The sequence below is a fragment of the Linepithema humile genome, chromosome 5 (genome assembly GCF_040581485.1).
Source record: "Linepithema humile isolate Giens D197 chromosome 5, Lhum_UNIL_v1.0, whole genome shotgun sequence".
NCBI lineage: Eukaryota > Metazoa > Arthropoda > Insecta > Hymenoptera > Formicidae > Linepithema > Linepithema humile.
In genome coordinates this window covers 30926594-30949126 of record NC_090132.1, presented here as the reverse complement: position 1 = coordinate 30949126, position 22533 = coordinate 30926594, and the positions used below count along the sequence as shown (strand labels likewise).

The 22533-nt window shown below is 38.7% G+C and overlaps 1 protein-coding gene across 20 annotated transcripts in view; it reads left to right on the top strand.

Annotated features, from left to right (window-relative positions):
- The window catches only part of mbl (muscleblind), a 363403-nt gene that overhangs the window by 114736 nt on the left and 226134 nt on the right, over nt 1-22533 (top strand). The window lies entirely within an intron of this gene.

Below are 22533 nucleotides of genomic sequence, written 5' to 3'. Positions count from 1 at the left end.
TATTCTCGTTTGTCGCCGCGCCAATAATTCCACATTCATAATGTCAAGTGAAATTCCCTTTGTGTGAAAATTTAGTCCGAGTCTCATTGAACCGGTGAACGTACCGTCGCGTTTAATTCCATCAGTGGTATTGAAACGATATTAAAATTATTGCTTGCGCTGTCTCTCTCTCTCTCTCTCTCTCTCTCTCTCTCTCTCTCTCTCTCTCTCTCTCTCTCTCTCTTTCTCTCACTCATTTTCGGATTTGTTGGCAATAATTATAAGAAGTGTATCGTAGAAAGAAAGTAGTCGCTACGTAATAGATTGCGGTGCGATGCCTATCTCGGCTATAGTAATTTTGGTGCGGCTTATAACTACGCATCGTTAGGCCAGCATATTTACGTTCGACCATCACGATATTATGGACATGGATGGTGGTCATAGATTCTCTTTTGTGAGAACTAAAACCTGTTCACCCACTTCGAACCCGAGGCTTCTCGAAATCGCTAAAGTTCCGCGCGCGATCGCCTTCTTTGTCCGTGTCCTATTGGAATTCACGATATATAACGAGTGACCTAATTAATCCAGGCAAACGGCGAACCGCCCTGCTGTGACAAAACGCATAATTAAAATTATTTCATACTGAGAGCTAATCAGTGTGTCATGAAGAGCGGGAGAGGGTGACGTCGTGACGCGAATTACGACGGCACGATTGTAAAAATGATATTACTGAAATCGCGTTTTGCCATGCCGCTTAATAAGATTCAGTTTGCGTAATTCGGCGAGGAGTGCACTTAGAATTGGCGCATTTTTATTTCACGGCACGGCAAGATAAGAATAATTCTTTTTCAATTTCAGAAAATTATACAATTGATAAAAGTAAAATTTTAAATAAAAGAACGTGGTTCTTATAAAAATTGAGCATGTAAATTTAAAAATGCATGCGAAGAAGATATTTTATCTCACTGCGCTTGGCTCAGACTTCATCTGATCTAATGTATGCGCCATTCGATTAGCTATTGTAACTGATAGTGACTCTGTCATCATATCATGAAAGAGGTTTTATCCCTCTAAGCACACACCGATCTGCGATAACATCATAACGCATGATCTACTCGAAATAGGTAAATCGGCTTCACCCCGGGTCGACCACACTATCACTACTCGCGCGTCTGCCATCGAAGTGCGAGCGAGCATGCATGAAGACATTTGTTCTAAGTACAACTGACTCGTGGGCGGGGAATCGGGTTGTAGATCGGGAAAGGCGCAGATGTTCGCGATATGACACGTTTCTCCATTAGATCCGTCGAGGCGAGTTCTTACCATTTACATACGCATGCATATTCGTATTTACTTTCGAACGCAATGCCAACCAAGTAAATTTTAGAGAAACGATATAGAAACTAAAATAACATATATATATATATATATGTATATTTCTTAATCTACAAATTATTAATATATTATACGAAATAAAAATAAATTATTTTTATTTTACTTTTTATTTTAATTTACTTTTATAAAAGTTAAAAAATATCAATATTTTAAAAATAAGTTCTAATATCGGTAGTTTCGATGTATTTGACATTGAGTAAAAGTATCGATGCTCTGGTTAAATCGAATCCTTACACCTCCGGGAACACCGACCTGAGGGCGAGGGAACACCTCCGTGTACGCGCGAATGTATATAGCTAAATGTGAATACGCGAGGGCGCGAACCTATGTACGTTACAGCGCTCGCGAAGAAGCAGCACCGTGGGTGCTTCGCGCGGCGGAACACAATATTGCGGATCAATAAACCTCAATAAAGTCAATTTCTGTCGCGGGGCATCTGAATACGGGAATTTTGTATTCCACCGGCTAGGCAGAGTCGGCTGGGCGGCGCGGCGTTCGCTCCCCGAATACAGATTAAGTATATATTTTATATCGCATCTCTCACCGTGCGCAAGCCTGTGAATTTGCGCGCGTACGTTAACTCGCGCGTCCCTCTCCTTCCGCGCATATTCCGTCCCAAAGAAAGCGACAAAAGAAGGAGGGTGCACCTAAATAGAGCTTGTTTCCAAATCCAATTTTTTTTCGGAAAAGTATGTGCAGATGGCAATGCGAATTTGACGCACATAGAGGCGTGCCGTTAAAGCGAATCTGAGTAAAGCGAAATAACATTTCCACAACACTTTACATGCGATGAACACAAAATGCGCGATGGAAGTCGTTGTGCTACAATAAATACCCCTTAAACACATCTAATAAAGATTAATCGAACTTGCTTGTTACTTACAATTAGTAGAATATTCTTCATATAAGATCTTTACTGTATTTGTCGCTAGAGGATTGTACATTTCGAATTCGTCATCTTGTGCAAACTAGTTTTACGAGTACTCGCATGTGGCTTCTCAAAATGCACGCTGCGCCCGCACACGCCTAGTCGCGTCCCCGCTTGTCGCTTGGTAATTTGTTTCGTGGGAACGCGCGTCTTTGAAGGGCCCACCCTTCGTGCAATTTTCTCAGCTCGGCGTACACGGCGTGAAGAATATCAATATATTGTCCGTGAGAAAGAGAGAGAGACGCGTTTCGCAATTTCGCCAAGTTCCGTTAATAAATACGACGTAAGACGCGGAGGTGCGTCTAGTATACGAAACGAGATGCAGTTTTGTCGAAGATTTTGCGCTGCGACGTTTCAAGACGTCGTATACGGAACTGACACGTAACACACCCGGTTCGCATCCAATTTTTACGTACGCAATTGTAATTGCGGACGGTATAATATTGTCTGACGTAGAAACTACAATTGCGCGTACAATTGGTTGCAGTAATCGATTTGGTTGCACGGAAATGGAGCTCTTATCCGTTCGGTTTTTGTGCACGAAAGATTTGGTTATTTTGGTAACATCCGGTTTATCCGTATTCTGTCTAATCTAAATATGTTTTAAATGATTTTACGTCATTTCACAAAGGCATTCTAAAGTTATTTCAAAAATTTGGAAAAGTATTCTAAACATACATTTCCTCGTAAAAATGCAAGATTGCAGTAAACAAGAATTCTGATTTTGGAACTTGTTTTAGAATATAGTGTCTGAATGTATTTTATTTTGCGAATACATTTTTTTTGCAATCAATAATTTTGTATAGTTGCATTAATAATTTTCCTGAAATATTTTGCTGCAATCTTGAGAAATATTCAGTACTGAAGGGAACATCGAATCGCTTTTGTGTTTCTGGAGTGAATTATCATCGAGATTTTCATGCGATGAAAATGTCTTGCTTCATTACTATGGACTGTTAATGGAAAAGTCGCTTAAAGTCTCGCATCTGGTTACGTATATATAGATATGGAATAGAACGAAATATGTGTGTGTGTGTCTAGGCATCTAGGTTGACAGCTAACTGTTTCACAGGTCAGCATCCTTCACGCTTTTAATTTAAAAAGTCTAAGATTTGTCCCTGTTTTCTTCACGGCGGCTATTGCCGCGAAGGACGTCCGTGTCTTATATTCTTTCTTTTCTCGCACGTGGATTAAATTCAGGTCACTGGATTCATATTTCGCTTCGTAATGCCTGTACTCAAATTGCAAAGAAACAATATTCTTCTGTTGTATCATAGTGCGCGCGCTATGCATGCGTGGTGGAGCGTTTTGCGCCATGCACAACGCTGTTAACGATATTATTACGCGAAGTAACGTCGGATTATGGAATGATGCAATATAATGGGAATCGCATTACAACTTTAGCGTAAGCTTGAATTATGAATTATGAATTATGAATGCGCATATGATACTGCAGCGCGACAACGATATCGCGATTATTAATTTACGCATGGGGTTATTAGATCAATTCTGTTTTCTGCATGAAAAAGACATTTATTTATAAAAAAGTTTGTTTCAAATTTAAACGAGTTTTTCAAGAGAGAGCTATTAATAATGAAACATGTTTTACACATTTATAATTATTTTTTGGTATATCAAAATACATATAGTATAAGAGAGATTTTGTGATATAAAAACAATTGTATCTCCACCTATTGTATCAGATTAATTGAATTTAGATATGTTATTTACCTCCAACATGTTGGAAAACGGAAATTGATCGTGATAACATCATGAAAAAATAATTCCTCCTTTTTCAAGCAATCGTGTTCGAACCAAAGTGCTTCTCTTGTTAAGTCGGCCCTCATTGAAACTTGGCGAATTATTTAAGAACAAGCCCATTGGGTCGCGCGAATTTGATATGTGTGCTAAGGAACAAGCGGCAAATGGCCCAGAAAAAAGGGAATGAACGGAGAGAAATCCTACCGGAGGAGAGACGGGAAGGAGCGAGACGAAGAGACAAAGGAGGGAAAGGAAAGCAGCGCGCGGATAGAATGGGTTTCTATCGAGCCAAGAATATTGCCGTGAATATTGCGTGCGTATGTAGAGACACGCGTGTCTGCACACCAATACCGCTCTGAGAGTTGGGCTGATTCTCGGAAATGTTTTTCGGGGGTGGCTCGAAATACTCGGCCGACGACCGTAAAACTACACGGTAAAACACTTACAAACTATTGGTCGTCAGGGTATTAAATGCGGCTCACGTGCGATATAACCGGCCCCCGTGTATATACGAGCCATATATACAATAGTAAATAACTATTCGCGCTCGCGTATATTCTGATGCGCGCCAATCCGAAAATGTGCCAATGTGACGTGCATTGCATGAATTGGAATTGTGTGGACATATTTGCCGATTGTCACTGAAACGAGAGATTGACTACATTTCTTCACATTACTTGGAAAATATCATTTGTAGCATTCTGGAAAGGACTTTTAAGAAAAGAAGCAAATTTTATCATTTATTACTCAATTTTCAAAAATTATTATTATTATTATTTAATTCTAAGGAATGAGAGATATAATTGACTTTATTTCAGAAAATGCAGAGAAACGAAAATCCGTTTAGTAGGGACGCGAGAGATTAAAGGAATTATTTTATTTTTCATCGCTTAATATTATTAAACAGAATATATTGTTATCAGTCAGTAGGCGTAAGAAAAGATATATATGTTGCATGAGAAATTATATACAATACTTATATACCAAATACATATATTACAATACTTATGTTAAGCTTCTTATTAGGTGAGATATGTACTTGGATTCTTATGAAAATTTACACATGATAGGTTACAAGCTTACGCTACATTGAAATCAAAGGTATGCTTCCTTGATCGAGTAAAGTATTTGAAGAGAGATTTATATTACGGAAAAAAAAAATTTTTTTTCGTCGAAGCAAATTTTTCCGCGCCATGGTTACGGAACCGCGCGATTATTGGTGCGCACGGCGCGACGTGATTTCGTTCTGATCGTTTGAAATATTTCGATATTAAACATATTGCTGTTTCGCGAATTTGCTGGAACGTTTAATATTTATAACGTTGTTACGTCATTTGCGCGTGCATAAAAACTGAATAATGTACACTTACACGTATTCAACATGCCACACACTTCGCACGGATACGGCGATGTATGCAAATGCGTTTTTATCGTCATTTATCCACCTGCGTTTGTCGCCGACGAAATTTTGGAGTTAAATTTCGGTCATTACATCGGGACGGCAACGTAATTCCACCTAATTTCCCGAGCACGAAACACGAAAACCCGCGCTGAACCACGTATGAATAGGTCCGAATTAGTCCGTAATTAGTCCGGATATTTTTGCAATAAAATCGGAGGAAAATTCTGCAGCTTTTGTCGGCTGAGTTTTTGTCCGCGGAGCCGATACAAAGCATCGTAAAGTGCGTTTGTCCGCTTAATTAGCATCGCCGTTGGCCGCGTTTCCATCGACACTATTGGAACGTCGGGCGAATGCTCGCCGCGTTGATTTTAATTAAAATTACTAACTCCCGTGCTACACTAACTGCATAATTATTCGACAATTTGCAGCGCGGACGACGACGCATCCGGCAAGTTTTATTTTCACGATTACGATAATACAACGCGCGCACCATCATTAGCATCGATAAACGGAGGAAAAAAGCAGCAATGCTGAACGAAGGCTAATACGACCAAGTACGCGAGACGTAAATTAATTTGTCTGGCGAACCGTTATCATAAAATTAGTTGATTGCACATAAGAGCAGTTGCGCAAATAGTGTCGTAAGACTCTAGTGGAATCGTTGTTTTCGCCTTTCTTTTATCGAGTATCATAATTAACTCTAGTAAACAGCGTTTAATGTGTTCGCATGATCCATTGCGCGTACTAACGACAAAAACAGATTACGAGCTCGTTAACAGATAATGAAGATGTTCTCTTTGGCGTATAAGACTGTGCAGTGTACACGATCCATATTTCTCACTAATCAGTTTAAGAGGAAAAAGAAACAAAATAATACTGCTTGAACTCATTTTTTTGTTGCACATAATTTTAGATTTTAACAATCGGTTGATCTTTCTTTTTGTTACTGGTTTTAAGCAGTTCTTCTTGAAAATGAAATATCTGCTGTCATCACTCTATGTATCCGATTGTGTATCATTGATATGAATTTTTGGCTTTCTCATACGCCAGATGGTTCTAAAAATTTTCTTCTTTTTATTCTAGTGCAAAGTTATTCTTGCTAATGCAATCTTATCCCATCTCACGGCGGCACGATAAATAGAGTCATCTGGTGCAAACTTTTACAAACTTTTATAAACTTGTTTAGGCAGTCACGACTACAAAATCTCGCTTCCGCTTAAGTTCTGAAAATTCAGTCGCCTGGTTTGCACTAATCCATAAAATATTTACGCATTTTGCCGCTCAGCCAGATTATGTGAGGCCTGTGTGAATGATCTTTGACGGAAGTTTTTTCTTTTTACGAGGAAACGCGTTTGCTAAGTTTTAACCATAAAAGTGCGAGAACAGCGTAAAAATCATATCGCAACACGAAACCCCGTGAATTTTACATATTTCATGCAGATGATTCACCATTTCGGGCAGTTCAGCAAATCATGGTGTCCCCCTTACTTTCTCTCTCTCTCTCTTTCTTTCACGTTTTCCTTGCTCTTTCCTTCTCTGCTCGCGAGCGCACAGTCAGCGAAGAACACGCGTTGTGCGCGCTGTATTATCTATAGGGTGGCCACTACAAACGGTGTGGGGTCGGAACAGAGACAGCTAATTATTTAGACACGCTTGGACGCCGTCCCATCGATCACTCCCACAGACTCTTCTCTCCCTTACTCTGCTTACTCCACCTTCGTTGCCCGCGCGCACACGTGCAATATCCACTACGTTGAAGCTGATTGTGAGCTATGGAGTCGGTTACCGGCGTCGGCGAGCGCAAAAACATCTCGATTGCATCACGAAAGAAAATAGTGACCGATATTTTTATGAAAATCGGCTTATCAATGTGAGCTATTTTACTTTAGTACTTATCTCTTGTTCAATATTTTCAAATTATTATTTCTTGTTTTTTTTTGTTTTTTTTATATAATGTTGATAAAAAATAATAATTTAAAAGATATTCTGGAGAACACAGTTTCTACTACAATCTTACTTCATGCACTTGTTTTGAGAATCTCTAACAAAAACGATAAAAAAAAATACATATATATAATAAAAATCACAAGTATGATGAAAGATATTTTTTTTCATATTTGTGAATTTTGGGGTGAGCTTCAATGTGTCAGCTGTCGTTAAAAATGCTGACGCTGTTTAAGTCGCACCTTCGACAAGAGACGAAGGAACGAATTTCTTACCGGCAGCATTATTCATCAAAATGACACACGCCTTTTTCGAGACACTCCATGTATGTGTTGCGGCACGTACACGGGGTATATAACCTCACACATACACACACATGGAACACAGCAGAGGGAGACGGTCGGTTAGGTGGTTCGCGTGTTCGTAGCGTAACCGAAGGCTCGCGCTCCGTGAAATTAAAATCAACCACCTTTAACGGTGCAATCTCTATTCTCCGAAGGCTTTTTCCGTCGCTTTTTTTCCGGGGATGTAACTAGGGGTCGAGAGACAATGGATTAACGTGGTGTCTTTCTAAAAACGCATGATATTATTCGCGTAATTAAAAGCGCTCGTAGCATGGCGCTACGAGTTCTCTATCGCGCTACGAGAAATGGGCTCTATTAATCGTCGATTTTGTTCTCCGTTTTTCTCCACGCGGTGCATTTAAGGATGCAGTCGGATGGAACTTGATAAATCGCTTGTACAGGTATGTAAATAGACGAAACGATTATACTTATCATTATTATGTTTTGCGGCAACAGAGAGATTTGCTTCTTCGTGCGGATAGTACATTTGAATACACTTTAAAATGCTAATATAAAACAATTGTCCATTAATATTAATGATTTTATGTATAATGTAAAATATAGTACAGTATCGTAGAGAGTATAGTACAATAGTATCGAATTACAAAACTTGACAGTGTTTTCAGTTTTCAATATCTCTAAGTAATAACTTACATTACTATTGTATATTGCGACTGCGTAACGAGTACTTGATTTAAGTTCTTTCCATCAGTCGCGATAAATAAAAACTCATTTTTTTATTGCCATCGAAATACACCTTTCCGTGATCCGCTCCATGTGTCAATCGCGACAAGAATCGTAACCGCAGTCGAACGTTGTTACGTCGTTATGTATATCTTGCGGGTATTATATTTTATGGGTCGTAGGTGCGATCAGAGCGTTAAGGTAACGACGCCTTAAGACGTATGTAAACGTCTCTTATCGAGCGCGCACCAGGCAGGCTTCGTCAGATTCGCGCTCGCGGCGGTTTACTGCTGGCTTACCGGCGAAGTATCCCCGGTCTTTTCTCGCCCTATTGCGCCGAGATCGGAGTCCGTTTTCTCGCCATCTCTCTCTCTCTCTCTCTCTCTCTCTCTCTCTCTCTCTCTCTCTTTGGCTCGATTTTATAGCGACATGTTGCCGTTTGTTTTGTATGCGTAACATGAGCCGCGAAATGCTTGTCGCGCGTGAGACATCGCACTGACCGCGGATTACATGACGATATCCGGCGCGATCGCGTTCAAGCGAAAGCTTACGAAAACGGCTGTACTTACCTCAGAAGCGTGATTACGCGAGATTACACGACGTCGGAACAGTCCCTCGTTTACACGCCCGTACACATAGGACAACAGCCTAGGACCTCGGACGGAATTACGAACGTTTTCTCCGAGTTTGTCGCACTTTCAGTCGCCCTTCTTTCGAGGGGGAAGTTTGCGTAAATTGCACACGCCAATCGAATGCATTACACGCTGCATTCGAAAAAAATATTGGTGTGTTAGTTGAAACTTAAACGTTTGTGTGATTTTCATATCTTTTATCACGAATTTAATATGGTGCAGATTTATATTAAATATTAAATAAAATTTGTTCAACTACAAACTACAAAATTAAGTAGATAAACATTAAAAATTTGCAAAAAAATTTTGATTTTAAATTTGTCTGAAAATGTAATTTTGAACTGTCATCTGAATATTACGAATTACTTTGTATATCCTGCGAAAACATGCACACTCATAGTTTTATAAATTTCGTTTACTCGCTTCTGTCGTTCTTTATTTGATCGATGTTCATTGAATTTTTTTAGATATATCGATTCGTAAACTTGTCGCCTTGTGTGGGTTGGGCAAGAGATCATGGTGCTGTGTTAGCATTCTCGACACATAAAGTAATCTCTTTCATTCGTAGACACAATTATGTTTTACTGTTTATAATAGTCGATTACGAATAGATGACATCACATGGAGTGAACTTTACGCATGCCAAATGAGCGATGACGATGTGCAGAGGAAATTTACCTGTATTTTTTTTGTTACTGCTGTTACAATTTATTCATGGCATTTAGCTTCCATTTTTTAATATAATGAATAATGTATGAATATTTACGTTTTTTTTTTTTTTTTAATGAAAATATGAATTGTTATAATTTCTGTATTTTAAAAGAATGAAACAGATTAATTAGGGAGCCTGTTCGAATCTTGATATGTATTTTTTTTCTGACCGTTTAAAATGCTTTCAATTATTGGTTTTAATATACGTAATATGTCAAAATTACACGAAAACTCGCAGGAGGTTGTCAATGAGCGGTCGAAGTGTTAAAACGTTGGCATCCTTCGAGCCACGTGTTGCGAAAAAATCCAATAGCCGTAGAAATTGGCACGAGAGAGCTGCGACATTCAACTGTGAAAAAGTCGTGCCGGGAAAATGTAAAAAGTTTTGGTCGTCGTGATCTTCTTCGTCGTCGTCGTCGTCGTCGTCGTCGTCGTCGTCGTCATCGTCGTCGTCGTCGTCGTCGTCTTCGTTTTTGACTTTGTCGTCGGGGTACACAAGCGAATTCTCTGTCTTCGACGGCGGTTCTACAATTCACGACTCGTACTGGCAACGCCATTGCTTCTACACGGGCTCATAAATAACCTCAGAGCGTGCATTATTTCACTTCAGCCACGTTCTGAGTTTTGACTTCTGACAGTGAAATACGGAATGTCAGCTGGACTCTCGGCCGTTGGCACGATCGGGTGGGCTGTAGATAGGCGATATTTCTGCGCTTACGTCATCACTTACATCATTTACATCACGCAATCGTTAATATTTTCGATGAAATAGTAAATGTGTCTGCGTGGATTGTTTTCGAAAGCGGTTCTTGTGTAATAAAAATGCTTGATGAAGTCAGTCCTCAGTTAGTTTTCAGTGAAGAATTTTATTGGATATTGGTCAAGAGTTCTGGAGAATAAAAAATTTTTTAATAGGCATATAGCTTTTATCGTTTTTTGATTATATTATATCTAAACTATATCTAAATTATATTATATCTAAACAAATATTGCGAAGTGCGCTATTGTGCATTGTGCTTGGAAAGTAAATAGAAAGTTTGAACACATATTAGAGCTTGAAACTCTGAAAATTACATTTTCAAATCCTAATGTCTCAATGTATGTGCTGTGTTTCTGTATATGTAGTTTTAAAACGTGAAATACGCCTGAACGTTTTGCAACGTCTATTTAGAAACACATCTTGCGCGCGCGGTACGAGGGAAACATGTGTCAACGAATGGCTTAGCTCGCGAGTTTCACGTAACACGCGTACGGATTTCCGTATCTTCCTGTAATATCATCCCGAGATATGGAGCGCACAATATTTCCACTGTATCACGGAGGAAAATATATGAAAGTTCGAGGGACGAGTTTGGAATTCAGTTATCTGCGAGGTGTCGTCTCGCGAGGGCGAATCCGCTGAGGGCCAGTTGTTTCGTATCGAAGGAGTCAGACGTGATGCGTATCGGGGACGGTCTAAATCAAAAAGAATATTTGCATCGATAAAACTTCCGGGCAGAATTCAGTTTTCTTTGACGTGACCTCTCGCGAGAGTTTTTCCTTGCTTGTCGAGTCTCGCACGGGAATTCTGACTGTATATTTGCACGGTCAGAATATTTTTCGGTGCCGCGCGCGCGTGTCTCGCCACCGGAAAAAACATAAAATTGAGGACAGAAGAATTTGCATCGTGAAATAAGTTACGCAAGCAGCTCCGGTTATTGAAATCCGGTTCACTTGGACATATACTATTTTGGAAATTTCCGACAACTTGTCGATTTGTACATGTTTCGGAAATTCGATATTGAGAATCGATTTCGATTAACTGTTGCACTCGTTGGAAATGAATCTTTTTCAAAATGCTCTTTAAGATTCAATTCAGCTTATCAATGACATATTCGTTACATTTATTCGTACGCGTTCTACGTTATTATGTCATTTTATTGGACATAGCTTTTTATGAAAATAATCTTCTTTGAGTAAATCACAATATTACTTTGCAAATCACAATATTATAAAATAAAAATGCAATCGATGTATAAGCAAATATAGAGAAAGATAACCTGACTTAAATTTTGATAAAATTTTTTTGATAAAATTATTACATTTGCATGCCCAGATTCTATTATTTGATTGAAACATTTAGATTGTTTAGATTTTTAATTGAAGATCAAGAGATCAGCGCGGAAGTAACTTAGTGTACTAAGTATACTAAGGTCAATTCGATCCGGCTAATATAGTTTCCAATACTTTAAGGCGATTTGAAGATCAACGTGCCAATCACACGCCTAGCTCGTAACCAGAGTTCGTCTAAACTGCGAAGGATTATTCTTGAAAGAGATTCAATAATTGATTGAAATATATAATAAAATTATACGATTTATTTATAAAGGATTCATCGAGATTTAATTGAAATTCACGTAATTTGCATTTTTAAATACCGTCGAAGTGAAACTTTACGAGCGCTTTGCAGTCTTGTCAAATGCAGTGAAGATTTTGCATTACAAAAGTGTAATCGATTCAATATTATAGCGTACTTTTTTTCCATAGAAAAAACTTTACAACGTTAATCGAAACGTAGTGGTGGTCGTAAAAATTAAAAGGTAAAAGATGTAAAAATCTTGTGCAATACACGTTCTCGACTGTATCCAAGATAAACTTACAGTTGTGTTATATTCGAGAAGAGGGCACAGTTCAAAGGTTCTCGCAACTACGTAAGGGTAACCGTTACAGGAGCATAAGTGGAGAGCGCGGAGAGGGGACGTGAGAGGAGTGTCGGTGGGCTAGGTTAACGACTTCCTGATGAGGCAATGTAGACCGCAACTTCTTCGTAATGGACTCCCCTGTCTCCCAATATCGCCCTTAAAGTGGCTTTGCAAAGCCGACGTACCCCCGAGAAGGAAGGTACCCCCCTTACAGAAGGTCGTCCCGACTATCAGAGATATCGGTACATTTTGTAGCTTCTGATGTCGCTCGCGCCGACTCCTGATGTCGCTCGCGCTCTGCTGATAGTCTTGGCGTTTCCGGCGTTTCCTATTACCGACTTGATACGAGTCCATTTATTTTAGCTACTTTCACGATATCTTGAGTAATTCCGTTAGATAGAGTCGTAATAGAAGTGAAGCAAGGCTATATGAATAAAAACAGAGAGTCAATCTGCATGTGAAAAGTTGCAACATTTTTCGTGACTTTCTATTAAATTTTTATTAATACTTCCAAGTATGTCGAAGAATTGAATTTCTTAAATGGACGACTAGTCTCGCGAAGAGTCAGTTGCAAGCGTGGCAGTTTGGAACCACTTAGCATTCAAAGTCGGCGTGTATTATCGCACTTCGAGGAGTACTCTTATTCGCCAATAACATTTTTAACGACAGCTATGTCGCCGTGGTGAAGTCTCTGGAGAGAGAACATGGAAACGTTCTGCCGCAGTTTGTCTGGTTTCATCTCGATGAGTCGGCGGCACCAGAATTGGTATAGGTACAAGCAGTTAGCTGTGCATACAGACGGCTGAAAGGAACGAACTAATTTTATTTCATTTGCAACAAGCGCGAGTAAGATCAAATACGTTCGAACTTTCGTTCCGTAAATAAACGGCGCTTCAAGTCCGGTATCGGTTCAGCGGCAAGCCTGCCGCTTTGAAATGGAATATTTTACAAGTCCGTCTTGTTAAATCTCTTCGCCTAGGCTCGACTGTGCAAATAAAAGTATGCGTTTGCGACTTTCCGGTATATCGTGAGTACTCGTGCATTTTGTACGTTTGCCAATATAATCCCGATCTTCAGCGCACTAGCTGGCGTTGCTTGATTAATTAAATCGCCGCGTGAAGCGCGCTCGCGAAAGTTTTGTAATTCAGTGATTCTCAGATCTTCTCTGGGTATTGTTTGTTGTAGAAAAATGCGGCGCATACATGGAATATTTAAACAATAAATGTTACATAAATTTCAATATGATTAACACTGAAAGCAATTAGTTGAAACGGAATATAATATTTAAAATATTGCGAAATACGTTGTAAGAATCACTGATTTGTCTAATTTATCTTCGAGGATTTTGCACAATTTTCCACAGGTGGTTAAGAAGAACTTGAACAAAACTTTACATTTATGATTCATGTCTTGCGGGGAATGTACGAAGAAGCCTCTCGTGTGCGCGAGATGTAAGTGCATAAATATTTCGATTCATCTATCTTTGTTAGGTATATGAAACATCTGTTATTACCGTGCGACGTGATGCATGGCAGATTTGCATATTTCTCATTATACAATGTCGACGGATTAATCCTATTACGCGGAAGCGGAATGTGAATTAAAAATGAGAGATAAACTCATTATAAACCATTAGAGATCAAATCGTATTATATGTATATCTCGTTGAAGATCGCAGGAAATGTTTCATTAAAAATACGGCTATTTTATATGGAAATATTGATCAATTCTATCAATGATTAGTTAATGATACTGTAAATATTTTAAGGACTTTTTAACATTTATGCTATGTTAAATATTATTTAATTATCGATGTGTTTAAAGAAATTATACATTATACAAATTATTCGTCGTGTACAATATTTAATGCACTCTTAGAAATATTTAAATCACTGCTTATCGAGCTAGAAAAGACTGATACAAATTTAGACACTACAGTATAGCTTACCGCACACGCTTTAGAATTGAAATTTGACCTTTTGATATGCCGATACTTGTGCCGAGAAACGAGAGACTAATTTGGCTTTGACGTATCTTGAAGCACTTGAGAGAGTGCATTGCACATATACTCATTCAACGAGAACGGAAGAATTAACGAATAGCCGCGCGACCGGGCGGGCGAAAAGGGCGGAGGGCGAGAGGCACAGACATATCGTAGTGTGAATTATGAAACAACGTGTTTAATGACGCGGCCGGATCCGACTCACTGTAAATTTTCCAGGAGGGGTTGAAGTTTTAAACCCTCTCCGTGGCTGCCGTACCATTGTCATTCCTCTCGTACGGCTCTCATTTCTGCGTCGTCGACTCGCCATCCCCTCATTGACTTTCTCTGCACGTTCTGCCGCCCCCATCCCCCTTCCGCCTGCGCCCGGATACCAGGACACATTTTTCAGTTATTAGATACTTATTCCTAATTTTCTGCACTGCCCCTTTTCTCTTCGTCCTCTCATCCCTTTGCTTCCTGTTGCTTCGACTATAAATTCATTCGTCTGAATATCCTGAGAACAGTCTTATTTATCATTAATGAGAATATTGCGAAGCGAGTCGTAACTTAGTCGATTCTTCTGTCAATGTTATTCTTTCATTTCATGTTTTATTTTGAGAATAAGCAATTTATTGTTGTTGTATATATCAAAACTAAAAATGTGGCTAGAATTTAAGTAGAAAAGTTTTTTTTTCAGCAAGTGCAAAGTTGCAAACAGTAATAAGTATTATAGCACATCATCTATGCTTGTTCCAATTTGATAGAGCGATTGATATTTAATGATAATGGCGATCAGAAACGGATATTGCATTACCGATGACTAAGCCGTCACTTTGGCCGAAGTTAAGTGAATTTATTCCGGCGATGTTGGGTTTAATTAACTCGAGTAAAGTCGGCCGTTGAGTCGCAGCTATTCATCGAGAGACCCCGCTTTATACGCGACAGCTTTGACAGCAGTCGGGCGCCCTTAAATTTCATAACGAACGTATTATTAGGGTGTGTTGTCCACCGAAGGGATGCGCGACAGTGCACGGAAAAATTACTTACGCCGAGTGACTTTATGTGTAACCGCAATGATGCAAGTACAATCTATATCTATAGATATTATCATTCTAAATTTACCGTTAAAGTGCAATTGATCAATCAATAATTTTAGCATTTTAGATGTATTTAAAACGAAAATGGTGTTTCAGTATTTACAAGAGTTAAGAAGATATTTAAATAGTTGAATTCAATTAATAAAACTCCAATTAGAGAATATGATTCTAATAATATAAAAGGAGGACAAGCAAATTTTACCGAATGATAACTTTTCATGATAACAGACATTTAATTTTATAAAATTATAATAAAATAATTTAATAAAATAGATCTGTACAGTGTGTGATGGCAAAGTAATTGAATTAATTATCGCATTACTAAAATAACTCGTAGAAAAGAGAATCGCCGGATTTGCAAATAATATTCTGTGGATACTAAGATAACATCTTGATTAAAATTAGCAACCTAATCATCTTGTAAAGAGGATAAAATTTACATACGCAAAATGTAATATATTATAATTATACAAGATAATTTAGTTTTTTATCTATGTAGAAAGTGGGATATAAAAGAAAGAAAGTATGTATATTAAAAAGTTATATGTTTTAATGAGAAAGGTGGAAATTACTTAGATAATTGTTTGAAAGCTCTCTATCGACAATAGTTTTAAAGTCCTGACAGCTTTAACACTTTTGACAGTCGAACACACTTCTAAATTTGATAGTGGATGATTTGTTGGTGTACGTTAAAGACGGAAAGAGATACAGGAAAAAAGGATATGTGTCTTTTTTGAGCGCACATATGAGAGATATGCAACGACCATAATGATGAGGCATGCAACGTCATTTTGGTTTGTTGCGAACGTGCTCGCGATGAATCCTGGAACCGATGGTTTGCTCGTGAGGATTTTATACAATGATATCGGGGAGATACCACTTGATCCCTTTACTACGTCAGATTTTTACTCGGGTAGAGACATATTTGAAAAATGTGCTGTATAGAGTAAGGAAAAGAGAGAGAAAAAAGAAAGAAAATGAGGAAAGAGGAAAAGAATGAAAGAAGCAAGAAGGAAGAAGGGAAGGAAAAAAGGAAGGAAGGAAGGAAGGAAGGAAGGAAGGAAGGAAGGAAGGAAGGAAGGAAGGAAGGAAGGAAGGAAGGAAGGAAGGAAGGAAGGAAGGAAGGAAGGAAGGAAGGAAGGAAGGAAGGAAGGAAGGAAGGAAGGAAGGAAGGAAGGAAGGAAGGAAGGAAGGAAGGAAGGAAGGAAGGAAGGAAGGAAGGAAGGAAGGAAGGAAGGAAGGAAGGAAGGAAGGAAGGAAGGAAGGAAGGAAGGAAGGAAGGAAGGAAGGAAGGAAGGAAGGAAGGAAGGAAGGAAGGAAGGAAGGAAGGAAGGAAGGAAGGAAGGAAGGAAGGAAGGAAGGAAGGAAGGAAGGAAGGAAGGAAGGAAGGAAGGAAGGAAGGAAGGAAGGAAGGAAGGAAGGAAGGAAGGAAGGAAGGAAGGAAGGAAGGAAGGAAGGAAGGAAGGAAGGAAGGAAGGAAGGAAGGAAGGAAGGAAGGAAGGAAGGAAGGAAGGAAGGAAGGAAGGAAGGAAATAAGAAAAGAAAGTAGGTGGTAGATAGGTAGATAAGACGATAGAGATGAGAAGGAAGAGAAAGAGGAAAGGATCTCCCGAGTGCCGACTGTCATGCCACGAGGATGGAGAACAGAATACAACCGAGAGGGTTCTGTAGTAATATTCCGCAAGCTGTTGTTAAAGCTGTTCTAGTGAAATGTGCTCCACCAGGCAGCAAGAAGTCGAGGTATCGAATCAGGATGTCTATTACCTAGAAAAACCTGAGAAGTCTGGAATTGTCAAGGAATTTTTTCTGCTTGAAGAAATCAGGGAACTCTCGATGAGTTTTTCTAAGATTTGAGCAGATATCTCGCGAATATGCGACTTTTTCTGTATTCTGACACGAGGAGGTCCACCTGATTTGTTGTCACGAAAAAACATGTTTTTAACAAAATTATTCATCTCACAGATCGTATTACGCTACATATAGCGGATTAATTGAAGTGGGTTTTGTGAAATTTAAGGTTCAGCCAATGACGATATATAGATATGCGGAGAGAAAGGTGGATAGACTATAATAATAAAAGTATAACAATAATAATAAAAAATTAAAAGAAAAAAGGAGAAAGAAGTAAATAATAAGGAATATAAGCAAGAATCCAGTTTAAGTATGGTTTAGTCTTGATATAATTTAATATTCTCAGTTTTAACTGCGTAGTATGATAAGATTTTAATTCTTATTATTTTATGCCACATTGGCTTATCTTGTTTTTATTTGTATCTTATCGTATAAGTAGTGACGCTGACTATAAATAGTGCTTGGCTCTGCAGCTGGTATCTTGTATTAAGAATTATCAAATGATAATTAGGATTCTAAGACGAAGTCTTGTGCGAACTCGGCATCTTGCCAACGACGTAGAAAAGAATCCTGACTGTCTAAAATGTTAGGTTCTGCGATCGTGCATAAGCAGAATCTTGAAAATTTGCGACAGCGAGCCGAGGCGGACGTGTTAATGGGACGACATCGTATTGCGTGTACGTATTCCAGCTCGCGACGTCGAGGATCGCCGTTAAACTTTATTAGACCTGCCTGACTGTGAGCTCATCGGCGAACGCTTGCTCATGCATGCAACGACACTTACGATGTGCATTATTCTCAATTTCAAGTGTTCTCACGTGCCTGTCATTAACTTTCGACTACTAATTCGACTATTAATTCAATTAATGCGTCGATCAGATCTGATCTTGGTACAGATATTTTCTAAGGTATTAAAAAGAATTTTTAATTTATCTTTCCCAATTTTATATATCGCTATCATGTTATAATTATTATGAAATAGGGGAAAATAGAGATATCAACGAACGTGTTGATATGATTTGTAGCAGTATGTTTTATTGTATAAAATGTTGGGGAACTTTTTGCAATATAATGTCGGCATTCCATTTCCTGCAGCGACTTTGAACGTGGATTTTCGCATCTGTTACGGAGCTACAATTATTTGAAATAACAACTTTCAGTATTGCGTCCAGATCTCGATTTATTATATTCTTGCACATAAAAAATACACACAATGCGATACATATGTAGTCAGTGTGAATAGAAAAAGAGATCTACTCGAGCGACTTTTCCACATCGGAAAATATTGCGCAGTGACGACAGGGTGGATATTACGATATGAGATAACGTTTTAATAACAGCAAAAAGACATATTACTTTGCAGATAATTACAGTGGCGTTGTTCATCTTACTTTCGTTTGCTATGATATCTTTTTCTGGCTTTAATGGCGTATTAGCATTTACATGGGTGAGAAAATGTCGGCGACTGTTTGCACTTTGGATAGTTTGCCTCAACAATACAGTCACCACGGAGGCCTTTCCGCCTGTATCATCGTTGCGGTGATAATAACTGGTGGTAATTAGGTTAATGGAATGACACTGCGCCGTACAATTTTTTAAATTCAGCGCTCGCACAACGCTAACGCGCCGTTCGGTGTGTTTTAAAACTCCGCTTGGAATTGCTACTCTTTCTCCAACAAGTTTTTTCCCGCCTGTGTTAATATTATTTCTGATATAATGGCGAGCTTGAATAAATTGTTTTCAACTAAACGCGCCGTTGTAACGGATAACAGATGTAATGGATAATTGTTATCACTCTTCGTTACGCAAAATTGTTTAAACGATTTATTGCCTGCAGAAAATTACTTCTCTTTATTAGCTCTCTTTTTTTCATTGTTCACGTGTGACACTCGAGTTAATTTTTTATATTGGGAATTACGTTATACCTCGCTGAACTTTAACTTTTCCGCGCACAAAAAATTAGAAACTTACTGCGTTCAATAAAGACCATTTGGAAGAGAGATGGTCCTTTTAGCGTAAAATTGAGAGACTTTATTATTAATACTGCTATTAATATTAAGCTTTCATGATAATAATTTATAATTAACGTCGGATCTAATGACAATGCATACATGTAAAATTTAATGTATGATACAAACAACAATCGCGTAAGTATATTGATTATTCGTTTATAATTTTCTACTTACGCAAGGGTTAAGGTCAACACGAAAATTTATCGCGTAAAATCGCAGCTCTCAATTAGTCGAGAGTACTTTGAACCGCTAGTCCACGAGACCACGCTGCTCATATTGCACTTTGGTGTTCTCCGGCACATACTTTACGCGGCCGCGCGCTTAACGCGCGAACGTACATACCGGCAGACACGCGGTTTAAGCGATCTCTCTCCCTCTCTTCCTCTCTCCCATTCTCTCCGTCTTCCTACCCCTCAACTACGGAGTCCTCGACCGGCTCGAAATTAGAAAACTTTTTATGTACGCCAATTTTTAACCAGCCCGCGCTCTTCAGCGGTAATTACTTTTTAAGCCTCTCTTTTGCATATTATCTTCGACGGCCGTTCTTTCCTCTACCGTTCCTCCCCGTGACTCGCGTTGTAATTTAAAATTTGTATCATACCGAAATCACACCGCGCCTAATATTATCGTTCGTTCTTGTCGCGCGTCGCGTCGCTCCATTACACCGGCAAAACTTACAAGACTTCGCGTTTTGCCACCCTGCTCGCGTACCGTTTCCCTTTTTGCTCCCGACGCTCTTGTATTCATGAATTTTCGCGTTTCGTGGATGGAGAACAACATAGGGGGTGGAGCGAATCAGCGTTCGTTCACGAGGCGAAGCTTCTTTGTCGCGTTCACGAGTTTCACGAGTAAGGTATACTGTCATCCCTGAGTTAAAAAAAAAAGAAACATCCAAGTTCTACCGCGTGTAATGCTTATAAAACTTTTAGATAAACTTCAAGTTTTTTTGCAACAGAACTATATTCTGAAATTTTCGAAATTTCGTTACATTTGCTTTCAAAAAAATGTTTTCATGTTTAGAAATAATTTTAACTCCACTTTTTTATCGAAGAAATATTTGTAGCACGAGTGAAAACTTGTAGAAATTTATTCAAAATTGAAGACGAAATGAAGATTTTGATTGGAATAAGAAATTTTGTAATGCGATCGCAGCGAAGAACGGATTAATAATGAAAATGCTGTTTTGAAATAAGTATACACAAGTTTTTACTCGCAATATAAATCCTGCCGACGCTCATGATCGCACGATTCTTTTTCGACGGTGGATTTTATCCGCGATTACGTAATTATTCTTCGCACGCCGGACATTTTGTTCGGCCGTCTCGGTGGGATGCATTTTTTTACCGACAGTCCCCGGTCGGTGTTTTCGCTGGGGAATGGAAAATACATCTGCTAATTTGCATAGTAAATTTGCGCGGTGCACCGTAACGTTTCGAGGACTTTGTCCGCGATGAGAGGGGGCTTGCAAGGGGACAGCGGAGTGGACGATTGTTTGCGAACCTGTATCGTGTTGATACTTCCTTGACCTCTTGATACCGTTGCTATTTCAGGGAAAAAATTAGTATTCGAGTTAATGGAGCACGAAATAAAGTTTGCTTTGTTTTCATAAGGCTTATTCAGTTAATTAATTATTAAAATAATGTTAAATAGTGATCTCGCAGCACAAAAACCATCAAAGCCAATAATGGGAAAATATGACATTTGTTTGTTCGTTATTTTTTAAATCAAAGTGTTGAATAAAAATATTTACTTCATTATATATGTTCTTAAATTTATTTTAAATTCTGAAATGACGTCATGTACCTTTGCCGGTGATAATACAGCAAAATTTTCTTTTTAAATGATAACTTGGTCTTTCAGAGTAGACCAAAATATGTTCTGTGAGAATTAAGGACGTCGCAATAAAGCGCGTTGTTGCATCGCTCTGGTTTATTTGGTGAACGAAAAAAGATGAGCGTATGAGCAAAATATCGGTCTCAGGGACGCTGCCTCGACTTGCTCTCGAGCTGATTCTTTGCTGTCTCTCAAATTATCGTCAGCCGCGTCGGCATTGAATCGGTGCATCGAAGCACGAAGGCAACCATACTCACTATGGGCGCTCGCTTCGTCTGGGAGAGCCGTGCTGCCGCTTCCGTGTCATTTCGCGCCAGTAACCACGAGTCGTCTATTATGAAACCGGAAGCGTCTGGTTACCGGCGTGGCATGGCGTGGCATAACGCGGCGACGTGTCACGGGTCCGCCCGGTAATTTTTCCTCGCTTCATCGGCGGCGTTCTCCATCTCGAAGCTAGAAACGCGATCCCCGTCGCTCGACAATACGATTTCCATTTCTGAAAATCGAGCGAAAGCTATATAGCTCTTGATTTTCTATTTATTTCATTTGCGATGTTGATTTTTCGAGTACGGTCACTGCGGAATTGTTCGTATATAATACTTATATTAATTTTTGATACGTGTTAATAAATAATACTTAAAAATTACCTTTCAACGTATATGATGTTTCGGTTTTATTTTAAAGAATTAAAAAGAAAGAATTAAATTATTCTTTTTTAATATAACGCTCTACAAAATTTAATTTGTACATGATAAAATTATAAATCCTTCCTTTTGGTGCCATTTTGCTGCAATTTTTTTTTGTAATTTATATCCCGCTATTTCAGTTTATTTTCGTAAAAATTAGAGCATATGTAACGACGTTAATAGTCCCGATTTCGTCACACGAATATGAAACTGGCACATATTTCTGCCGTAATAAAGTTCTCTCAACAGAGTGCAATTTTGTTAAATAAAGGTGGGAAGTCTCAAACCTGTCAAGTGCTAAATTAAGAAACTTTAGTTACGACAGGTAGGAACATGCCATTATACGTTGTTAATAGCGTATCAAAGAAGCTAAGTGTTAGAGAAACTTAGTTCATTATTCAGCTTTTCGCAGGTAGCGTTCATAATAAAGAAAAAAAGAAACCGCAGACATTTTTATTCAATATCATAAAAAGCGTCTATGTGAAACTTATAATAGATTTTAAGAGCTTTAGATTTTAAAAATCTTTCGGTCAAATTTATTTGGATCGTTGGAGTACATGTGCGCGTGCGAGAAGGTAAAATGTGACATGAAAAGATAAAAATAAATTT